General features: G+C 39.5%; 1 protein-coding gene across 1 annotated transcript in view; it reads left to right on the top strand.

The window, feature by feature from the left end:
• Positions 1-2,986: 2,986 nt before the first annotated feature.
• Positions 2,987-10,885, top strand: part of LRRFIP2 (leucine rich repeat (in FLII) interacting protein 2) — a 141,483-nt gene continuing 133,584 nt past the window's right edge. The window contains exons 1-2 of the mRNA XM_012644063.1: positions 2,987-3,230; positions 4,677-4,748. The gene's annotated coding sequence lies outside the window, so the exon portion shown is untranslated. The remainder of the gene's footprint in view (positions 3,231-4,676; positions 4,749-10,885) is intronic.

The following is a 10,885-nucleotide window of genomic DNA, read 5'->3' as shown; positions in this document are numbered from 1 at the left end:
AAGGAAACTAAAAACCTAAAGAAGACAGCAAGATGTCAATTTCCTAGTTTTAATAATGTATTGTAAGTTTTCCTCACATAAGATGATACCAATGGGGGAAAATGGGTGACACACAGGATCTCTCTGTACAATATTTGCAACTTTTTCTGAGTCTGTAATTATTTCCAAATTAAAAAAAGAAAGAAAGAAAGAAAAGATGACAGCAAGAAAAAGCAGTAAATTTAGATAAGGAATTTTTAGAAAGAGAACTTAAAACAAATATGCATTGTCAAAGACAGTTACATTGCCAAGTTTCCATAAGTTTGTAGGGAGTTAACCAAAATTTAAAAAATGTTCCCAATACACACACACACACAGACACACTTTACTAATATAAGGCTTTGAAAAGTGGCATCCTATTTTTAATGTCTGAACTAATGATGTTTCCAGTGATGTGTAGAAGTAAAACATAGTATTATGTTTATAAAACACAATCTTGTGAAAACCACAAAAATGAGTATTTGCTCTTAAGAAAGGAAAAATTTTATTTCTTGGCATCATCAAGGAAAAATGTGAAGGATTTGTTATGAAAGGAACAAAAATGTACAAATCCTACCACCTCATCCCCTAAATCTGTACAAACATGTGCAAAAGTTTCCTTCATCTATTAGTAGATCCCGAGAGCAGCCACTAGTCCACACAGACCTGAGGGCATTCACATGTCAGAATATTCCATAAAGATCTGGGAATACATATTTTTGGCAGAAAGCATTTAATGTGCAGGTAAGGACTCCCCATAAAATAATTCAGGGTGATGCATTCAGTCAGGACCCCCTCGTAATGACAAAATATTAGCATCATACATTCTTGGCAGCATTCAAACCACACATGACATTATGAACTCTTAAAACAACTGGAGTCTTTTTTTTGTTGCAAAATAGATGACAAATATTCTATAAAGGGAGAAGTAAACAGAGAAGTTCCAAAACTGCTCCATACCACTCTACCTTAAAATATATTTTCATAGTAAAAATTCTAAAACCAATATAAAAATCTGCTGCTGGCCACTCCACTTATCTTTCCTTCTTAAGGTACCAGTGTAATGTAAAGAAAAAGAGAAATTAGGTCCAGACCTGAGTTCAAATTTTGACTCTTCTAGTTATTCGTTTTGTTACCTTAGGCAAGTCATGATGTCTCTGAACCTCAACATCTTTGTTACTAAAACAGGTATATCTCAATGTCAGCCCTAGTATTGGAAGAGGTAATACATTTAAGTGCCTACCACAATGCTATGTAAGTAGTAGGTACCGATAAGTGTTAGCTCCCTCCCAGTCCATTTTCCCAAAAAGACATTGCAAAATATTTCTGTTTGGCATGAACCAAAACAAGTGGCTAAGGAGTAAAAGGGCAAGAGAATCTAACCCTAATATTATCCAGACAATCTTTCCATTAATTATAGAGTTAATATTTAATAAACACTGGGCTTATTGGTAATATTCAGGTAATGCATTAGTACCTGAATTGATCCTTTTCCTTACAAGTAGGCGTTTTGTCTTTGATTTAGCAAAAGATGTCATTAATCCTTTTATTCAGATCATAACATAGTACAATCTTTTGGGAAGATCGAACTCTTCCTAAGCCAAGGTAAACATTATAGTTTTAATTTTTACTCTTGGGTCTGAGAAAAATAGTGACATAAAAAGAGAAAGAGTGAAAAGTTAAAGAATCTGTTTCTCAAAGCTTATGGATATAATTTTTCCTGTCTCTTGAACCTCCCATATTAGTGCCAGCCCCTATAAACTCTAAGGGTGATCGAGCTTTCTGAAATTGAAGAGGGAGTGGGCAACACAGAAACAGCTTTTAGAAGGCTTTAGAGAAAGGCTTTTAACATGCCCAGCTCCTATGACACCAGGACCAGGGCTAGTAATGTGAATTGATTCGTCTGCCAGTTCAAGGCTATACCTGTTCTGGTCCCCTCTAATCCGTCTGGCCTAGTGGGCTTGGGTAAATGGGCTGGGGTGGCGCTACAACTGTAATAATGGGAATACAAGTGTGGGTGTGGTTGATATATGTGAATAATACCTTATTCAGGGGGTTCTGGAACCTAGAGTCCCTGTACGTAAAGTTCTAAGTATATTTCGTGCCTTTTTCGTCAAGAGGCTGCTCAACTATCACTTCCTCCTGGAGGTCTTCTCTAGCCATTCTATTCAGCCAAAGAGGTCTCGTCCGCAAAATCTTTCTCATCACTTTGTGTGTTTCCTGCAGAGCCTTAATATAAGCTGTCATTACCTTGTTTGTTTGCTTAAATCCCACTAGAAGGCAAGGTATCCAAATGCCTTGAACCTGGTGGGCCTTGATAGATACTTCTATAATAAATGACAGGTATGTTTCTATTTCGTTTTTAACTGACTCTATACTCCTCCCTCTGCCCTCCCTCCCAAGTAGTTTTCTCCTGAAATAATTTTAGAATCACACGTTTTCATTTTGGAAATAAGGCTTTTGGCATTTCAACCACACCCACCCTCGTATAGTTCTACAGTCAGAGCACCACCCCACCCCACTTACCCGGTTTAGAGGCGACCAGAACAGGTGCAGCCTTGAACTGGCACACGTAACAGTTCATATTACTGGCCCTGGTCCTGGGGTCGGAGGGGCAGGGCAGGAATCGTGGATCCAGAGGAGTCACCCCCATAGGCAGGCCCGGGCCTCCGCCCTACCAGCGGCCCAGGCCCCGCCCTACTGGCAGTCGCACCCCGCCACCCTCCCTTCCGCGCAGCCCCAACGGCTCGCAACGGCGGAGCAGGGAAGCAGGAGCATAGCAGCTTGGGCAATCTTACCCACCCGCCCGGCGCGCAGCTCGCTGCGGGACAGCCCTGGGTACTTTGCCCCGCGGGGCTAAAGCCAGGCCTGCGACTTGCACTGCTTTCGGGCCGCCGCGGCCACAACTGCTTCCGGGTGAGCGGGTCGTTGACCCCTTGGCCACGCCCCCTCCTTCGCCGCCTCTGCCTGCCGCTCCGGCCGCGGCTCCTCCCGAGGGCCGGTTCCCGCTGTCTCTGCCGCGGCACCAGGGGCACACCGGCGTAACTGACGAGCTGGCCGCTGGCACTGGCAGCTGCCGCGTACGTTGGGAACCCGGGACCGAGTCGTCCAGCCGCGCCCCTAGCCCCTGGCCCTGGCGGGCGCCCGGCTGGCGAGCCGCGCTCCGGCCCTTCCCGGGCGGCGACGCAGCCACAGCCCGCGCCCAGACACAGGTAAGGGCCGCTCCTCCCGCTGTCTCGGTGGGAGCGGGGAGCTGGGGGCCCCCTTCCCGGTCTCCGCAGCCCGGTGAGATCCGTGCTGCCCCTGACTCTTGCTGTGGGCCTGGATTCCCCGGGGACTGGCTGGCTCCCAGCGGGCTACCGGGCCAGGGTCTCCCCCTGCCTGTGCGTTCTCGGGTATCACTCTTGATTTCTAACGCTCATTCTCTCTCCGCGCGGGGGCAAAGTGTTACTCCCATTGTAGGAAAAATTAAATTGTGCAGCTGTCCCTCTGTTTAGGGTGCCCGAGGCTCCTTCTGTTGCCTCCTAGACGCCACACTCGGGTTCTGTCCCGGGACGAGCACCCCAGAGAACGGTGTCAGGCCAGTGGAGGGCGTAGCATTTTTATGAGATTTTTACTTCTTCCTTCTTGACCCGAACTGAAGCGCGGGTTTAACGGGCGCTTGTTAGGAGGGTCGGGGTTAATACTTGACTAGTATGGGGTACTACTTATACACAGATTAAGTTCTATAGCTACAGTCAGGCCTGGCATCCTTATGCTGTGGATGTCCAGCAGGAAGCAGGAGGAATCAAGGGAACCCATTTCTTTTTCTTTCTTAGGAGGAGAAAAGTTCAAGTGTTTGTTTTACTTTTTCTACCGTGGGAGATACAAATATCAGGCTCCTGATTCATGGCCAGGGACATATTGTATTCTAAACTTTAAATATTCGTAGTTCGTTTTGAGTTTCCATTTAATGATTCAGCATTTCTGCGGTAAACAGAAAAACTGTAGAGTAGGTTAATTGACTAAAAAAGGTATATTAGGATAACAGTGGCTATTAGTTTTTTTGTGTTATCCGGATGGGAAAAGAAAGTGGATGCAGAATTGGAACAGGAGAGATGGAGAGCAGGGTATGGATGGATAAGTTCTTAATCAGTGTTTAACAAATTTTTTCAAGATTATACTTTTATTTTGGGGATGAATCTGCATGGAAAGGTGCAATTGTTGGAGAGTGCATTGTTGCAGGTAGAGTTATTTGGCAGGGACTCCACGTTTCCTGTGTTTTAAAAGTCTTGCAGAGTTAACCCTGTATAACCAACGTCATGCTCTGTTTAGCAGATATAGAGATGATGACCTAGTATTATAATACACTCATGTAGAGTAAGAATTTCGGAAAGTATGATTCATTTGGAAGTTAGGTCACTCACTTTGTGAATCATTGATATGAATCTTAAAATTGAAATAAAGAAAAGCTAAGTTTGTTTCTGCCTGTCTATTGAGATGTCTTTGCTAATATTATAGGAAGTGTTGTATGACGTTTTGTTAGGTTTGTTGCTGGACATTTATTGTCATGAAGTATGGTAAGGAAATAAAAGTCTAAGTATTGCGGAATGCTTGGATTTAGAGCAGTTTGTTCCTAAGTGATGTGATTTTACTCCCCCCTCCCTTTTTTTGGGCAGATGTGGGAAGATAAATGAAGGGGTCTAGAAGTAAAATAAACGTCAGTGGAAAGGACAGCTACCATCACTAAGGTACGAAAAAGTTGACTGAATGAATTTGCACTGTACAAAATAGTCTTTTGAGTGGCAAGCATCACCCGTGTTTGTGATTCCACCCTAAAAATGGAGAATGAGACTGTATTGAATTCTTCTTTAAGTTCTATTATAGAAGAATGTGTGTATTGAAGTTGTGATTTATTATTGGAATGGATTCATTTTAAACTAGAAATAACTTCTTATTGCTGAAATGTAATTTGATCATTTTTGGCTTTCAAATGTTAAAGAAATGACATTGAAATCACTGAGTTCTTGATACTCTTAGCCTTGTTTTTCTTTTCCTTCTTTTGGAATTCAGCTTATTTTACCTTAATTTTCATTTATAAAGTATTCTAGTTAGTTATAAAGTAATGGCAGGCTTATCTTATTGTTCCAGCTTACCAAATTCTTTTAATTCTTTGACTAAATTTTGGCATTTTTTTAAACTTCAGATATCCATTTTTATATTCAGACTATTTCCTAATGTTGCTTTTGATTATTGTCCAGCTAATAGTGACTTAAGAGTTTCAGTTCACTGTGAACAGAGATTCCCTTTTGGAAAATCCCTTGTGGAAACCACCATAACTGACAGTCTTGATAGGTAAATATGCAAGGGAAACCTTTTCAGGTCAGGATTTAAGCATTTCTATAATGAAAGAAAAAAGTGATATGGAGAACATATTAATATTTGGCAAAGTATCTCTCTCTTTCTCTCTCAAAACAAAAACAAATCCTTACCAGAAATGAATTTAGCAAGAGAGAGAGTGATTTCTTGCAAAGCTCTTTGTGAATTGTTTACTCTGCTCCTAGTGTGAGAAGGAACAGAATTGATGATGTATGGAAAAAATAATTCTTGCAACATGCTGAGAATATTGATGAGGATCATTTAAGAGGAAATAAAATTCTGTCCTTACCTTAAGAGCACTATCCATCGCACCTGCAAAATAGAGGCCATTGCATTGCCTTTTTCTTTTAGGTAGTTGCTTTCTTTGTGGAGAATATGAGTGAAGAGGTAGTTCCTTAACCGGAAAAATATACTGCAATAAAATATATATATATTGCAAATGAATTTTATAAGGTAATTAAAAACATTTGAATGTCAGGTGGTTAATTTTATTTGTGATGGTAAGAGTAGAAATATTGTGGTTTGAAGACTGGTGGTGTCATATGCAAACCATTTATATTTGGGAGTAGTTAAATGGCTACATCTTATAGTAGGTTGATTCAGAATTTTATGACCAATATCAATTAAAAACATTGTATATAGTTTAAATTCTTGCCCTGCTGGAGTCTGCCACTGTGTTACTAGTCACACGAGAAATTAATAGCCCACCTCTTCTCTTCTTTTATCTTCTACATCCTAGTCTATTCATTATAAAATAAACCTCTGTGGAGTTTGACATCCAAAAATCCTTTTGCAAACAAACCAGGGTGCTATTGATGAATTAATTTCTCAAGGCACACAGTGGGTACAGATTGTCTTTGTTCTGCAAAGTGTGAACAGAACAAGGGAGATTTAAAAAAAATTTTTTTATCATCTCCCCCACTCTGAAAAGAGGTTTACATTTTAATTTTGATGTATCACTCCTGTAATACAGGAGGCCAGGAGGAAGTTCAGGATTCTTTGCTTTTTTGAAATGAGAGAAATTAAAGAAAAAAATAAGCGCTGAGAGGCTAAAGTATGATAAAGTTGAAACTCGTGAGTGGCAGTTTCCCTGGCTGGTGCCCAGGGTCTATTTTGAGACCTTGTCAAAGCTTGCCTGACAGAACCTACCACATAACTGTAATCTAGTCTGGCCCTGCTGCAAGTCAGGAAGACCTGGGGTTTAGGAAAAGTGTCAACCACAGAAGGGGGAGTTATAAAGGACATTTGCCTTCAGAAGATTAAGACTAAGTTTTGGGGTGAAAATCTACTTAGCCTATATATCCTAGGCTCCAAGCTTTTTTTTTTTTTTATTTCAGCATATAAAGGGGGTACAGATGTTTAGGTTATGTATGTTGACCTTGCCCCCTGAGGCTCCAAGCTTTTGTCATCATCTCTCCTTCTCTTCTCCCTCCCCTCTTCCTTCCCTCCTCCTGCCCCTTCTCCTCCTCCTTCATGATTAAGGAAATCTAAGGAGGGAAAATGTGCGCAAAAGAGCATAGGATTATACCAGCATTGATGTTATGTTCTTGTATGAGAGTGTTTGCCAAGAATTGGCCAAATGTTTTACAACAGGGAAAAAACATTACCATTACTGGCATAGGGAGGCCCCTAGTTGAAATGGCCGTCCAATTCAGAGACTTTCATACTTGTCACTGGGATCAAAAGGACTCTTGAAATGGTGGACTATTTTAGAGGATTATTTTGAGTTCAAACAGATAGATTAGTTTCTTTGCAAATTCTCGTTCTGTTTTTCCCATAGAACTGTATAGTGTCATGAAGTTACGTCTTTAAACTCTTGGTTATTACCAGATGCTATCTCCCAGTGTAGTTGTCTCCCAGTACTATGCATGTCTTGGGAAAACCTTGATGTTTTCTGTACACCGTGGAGGAAACGCTTGAGTTTAAAGTTCTTTAACTGATGTCACTTCTTAGGGTAGAAAGCTGTTAAATAACTTAGTGCTCCACCCTTTGACCAAAGTTCATGTCACTGTATTTAACTGCAATTTTGTATTACAGTCAAGGTTCTTTGAAGAATTCTGCATACAGACTTAATTTATAGATGCAGGCTTGCGGTTGGTTTCTTTTTCTTTTGCTTTAGTTTAGGTTGTGACTCCAGGAAATTTAGTTTTTCCTTACCCTCAGAAATCGGGATTGTTAGCATTTTCTGATGATGGTGGTGATGATGATGATAATGATAATGATGATGTATTTAGGATTCATCGTGAGGAGAAAAAATAAACTGTAGTGCTTTTCTTTCTTCTTTACTGGTTTATTCCTATTATCCTATCCCTTTCATGTCTCAGCTTCCCACTCCTCTTAAAAAACAATATAAAACAAAACAAACAAACAAAAACCAGAAAGAAAAGCAAGGTGGAAGGACGGAACAGAGCAGAGGAAGAGAGAGCAGTAAAGAGGTTGGGAAAAGACTTGGAGTGCCTATCAGGGTGCTTTTATTTTCTCAGAGGCAGAGTATTAAAATCCCTCTTAAAGAATCATAGTTCAACTTTTTTCATTGTTTTCAGTATGAACTCAGTATATCTTAGTGTTCCTTCATTAGGAACATAAAATTTTTAACTAGTTTTGATATTGCTTTAGGAAACAAATTTATTTTAAGTTACTTGTTCTGAGCATTTTGTTACTCTTTCTACATTCCCAGTTTCCTAAGTAGAGATATTTTAACAGCTAGAAACAATCTTTTGGCTTTCTGTTTTCCTTATGCAGAGGATTAGGATGTTAAAATATTTATTTGCCTGTTAAATGGTTTAGATCAGTTAGGTATAACAACAAACTGAATACGTTTTGTTGCTCTTTTTAAAAAATTAAGTGTTCCAGTTAAGTGACCCAAGGATCATAAGACTAAAGACAGAAACAAATTCAGCTTTAGATTAGATGATTTTCCCTCATCGTGAATAATGCTGTACCTAGGTGGACAGTCAAGCAAACGAGAGGACACTGTCCTCCTTGTCTTGCCAAATGCATCTTGTGCAATCAATCCAACAGTTTTTTGTTTTTTAAAAAAATTGTGATAAAATAGAGATAACATAAAATTTATCATGTTGACCTTTTTATTTCAATTTTTTTATTGTGGTAAAATGTAGTCATACATTGCTTAATGACAGGGATATGTTCTGAGAAATGTGTGATTAGGTGGTTTCATTGTGCGAACATCATAGAGTGTGCTTACACAAACCTAGATGATATAGCTTACTACACACTAGGCTATATGGTATAGCCTATTGCTTCTAGGCTACAAACCTATACAGCATGTTACTGGACTCAATATTGTAGACAATTATAACACTATGGTTAATATTTGTATATCTAAACATGTCTAAACATAGAAAAGGTATGATAAAAATATAGTATAAAAGATAAAAAGTGGGCTAGGTGCAGTAGTGTGTGTCTGTAGTCCCAGGTACTCAGCAGGCTGAGGCAGGAGGATTGCTTGAGACCAGAAGTCCAGGAGTTGTAGGCAGTAGTGCACAATGATTGCACCTGTGATTAGCCACTTTACTCCAGCCTGGGCAACATAGCAAGACCCCATCTTAAAAAAAAGATGAAAAATGGCACACCTGTATAGGGCAGCTCTATTATAATGTTGCGGGACCACTGACATATATGCAGTCCATTGTTGACTGAAATGTTATGCAGTGCATGACTGTAAAATTGGCATGAAATTTACCATTTAAACCATTTTTAAGTGTGCAATTCATGGCATTAAGTACATTCACATTGTGTGTAGCCATCCCCTCTATCTCCAGAACATTTTCTTCATCCCAAACAGAAACATTGTCCATTAAACAATAACTCCTCATTGCCCATAACCCTTGGTAACCACTATTCTACTTTTCATCTCTGTGAGTTTGACTGTGATAGGTGCCTCATGTAAGTGGAATCATAATATTTGTCTTTTGTGTCTGGCTTATTTCACTTAGCATAGTATCTTCAAGGTTGATTCATGTTGTAGCATGTATAAGAATTTCATTCCTTTTTTTTTTTTTTTTTTGTTGCCTGGGCTAGAGTGCCGTGGCGTCATCCTATCTCACAGCAACCTCAAACTCCTGGGCTCAAGCGATCCTCCTGCCTCAGCCTCCCGAGTAGCTGGGACTACAGGCATGCGCCACCATGCCCGGCTAATATTTTCTATATATTTTTAGTTGTCCAATTAATTTCTTTCTATTTTTAGTAGAGATGGGGTCTTGCTCTTGCTCAGGTTGGTTTCGAACTCCTGAGCTCAAACAATCCGCCCGCCTCGGCCTCCCAGAGAGCTAGGATTACAGGCGTGAGCCACCGCGCCCGGCCAATTTCATTCCTTTTTAAGGCTGAATAATATTCCATTGTACGTATGTACCATGTTATTTAATCATCTGTTGGAGGACATTTGGCTTGTTTTCATCTTTTGGCTGCTATGAATTATGCTGCTGTGAACATAAGTGTACAAATATCTGTTTGAGTACTAGCTTCAATTCCTTTGTGTATATACCCAGAAGTGGAATTGCTGGAACATATGTAATTCTATGTATAATTTTTTGAGGAACTACCATACTGTTTTCCACAGCAACTGCACTATTTTACATTCTCACCAGCACTGCACAAATGTTCTAATTTCCCCACATCCTTGCCAATACTTGTTATTTTGTTTTTAAAAATTTATTATTTTAAAAATAAAAGCCACCCTAATGGGTGTGAATCGATATCTCAAGGTTTTGATTTGCATTTCCCTAATGATGAGTGATGTTGAGCATCTTTACCTGTGCTTATTGGCCATTTGTGTATCTTTTTTGGAGAGAAATGTCTATTTGTGTCCCTTGTCTATCTTTTAATTGGGTTGTTTTGTTTTTGTTGTTGTTGAGTTGTAGGAGTTCTTTATATATTCTAGATATGAATCCCTTATCAGATATATGATTCGCAAATATTTTTTCCTATTCCACAGATTGCGTTTTTACTTTGTTGATAGCGTATTTTGATGCACAAAGTTTTTAATTTTGATGAAATCCAGCTTACCTATTTTTTCTTTCATTGCTTATGCTTTTGGTATTATGTCCAATAAGTCATTGCTAAATGCGATGTCATTAAGGTTGTCTCATATGTTTTCTTCCATAGTTTTATAGTTTTAGCTTATATGTTGAGGTCTTTGATCTATTTTGAGTTAGCTTTTGTATATGGTATTAAGGTAGAAGTCCAACTTCATTCTTTCGAATGTGAATATCCCGTTTTCCCAGTCATTTCTTGAAAAGGCTGTGCATTCTCCATTGAATGATCTTGGCCCCTTTGTTGAAAATCATTTGACCAAAAACTGTGAGGATTCGTTTCTGGGCTCCGTATTACAGTCTTTTGGTCTATATGTCTGTCCTCATACCAGTTATACACTATTTTGATTATTGTAGTTCTGTAGAAAGTTTTGAAATCAGAAAGTATAAATCTTCCAACTTTGGTCTTTTTCAAGATTGTTTTGGCTATTTGGGCTCCCCCGAGATACATATAATTT

This window comes from Propithecus coquereli, unplaced genomic scaffold (assembly GCF_000956105.1).
Source record: "Propithecus coquereli isolate 6110/MARCELLA unplaced genomic scaffold, Pcoq_1.0 Scaffold1, whole genome shotgun sequence".
NCBI classification, from domain to species: Eukaryota; Metazoa; Chordata; class Mammalia; order Primates; family Indriidae; genus Propithecus; species Propithecus coquereli.
Note: the sequence above shows the minus strand (reverse complement) of the source record. Positions and strands in the feature narration are given on the sequence as shown.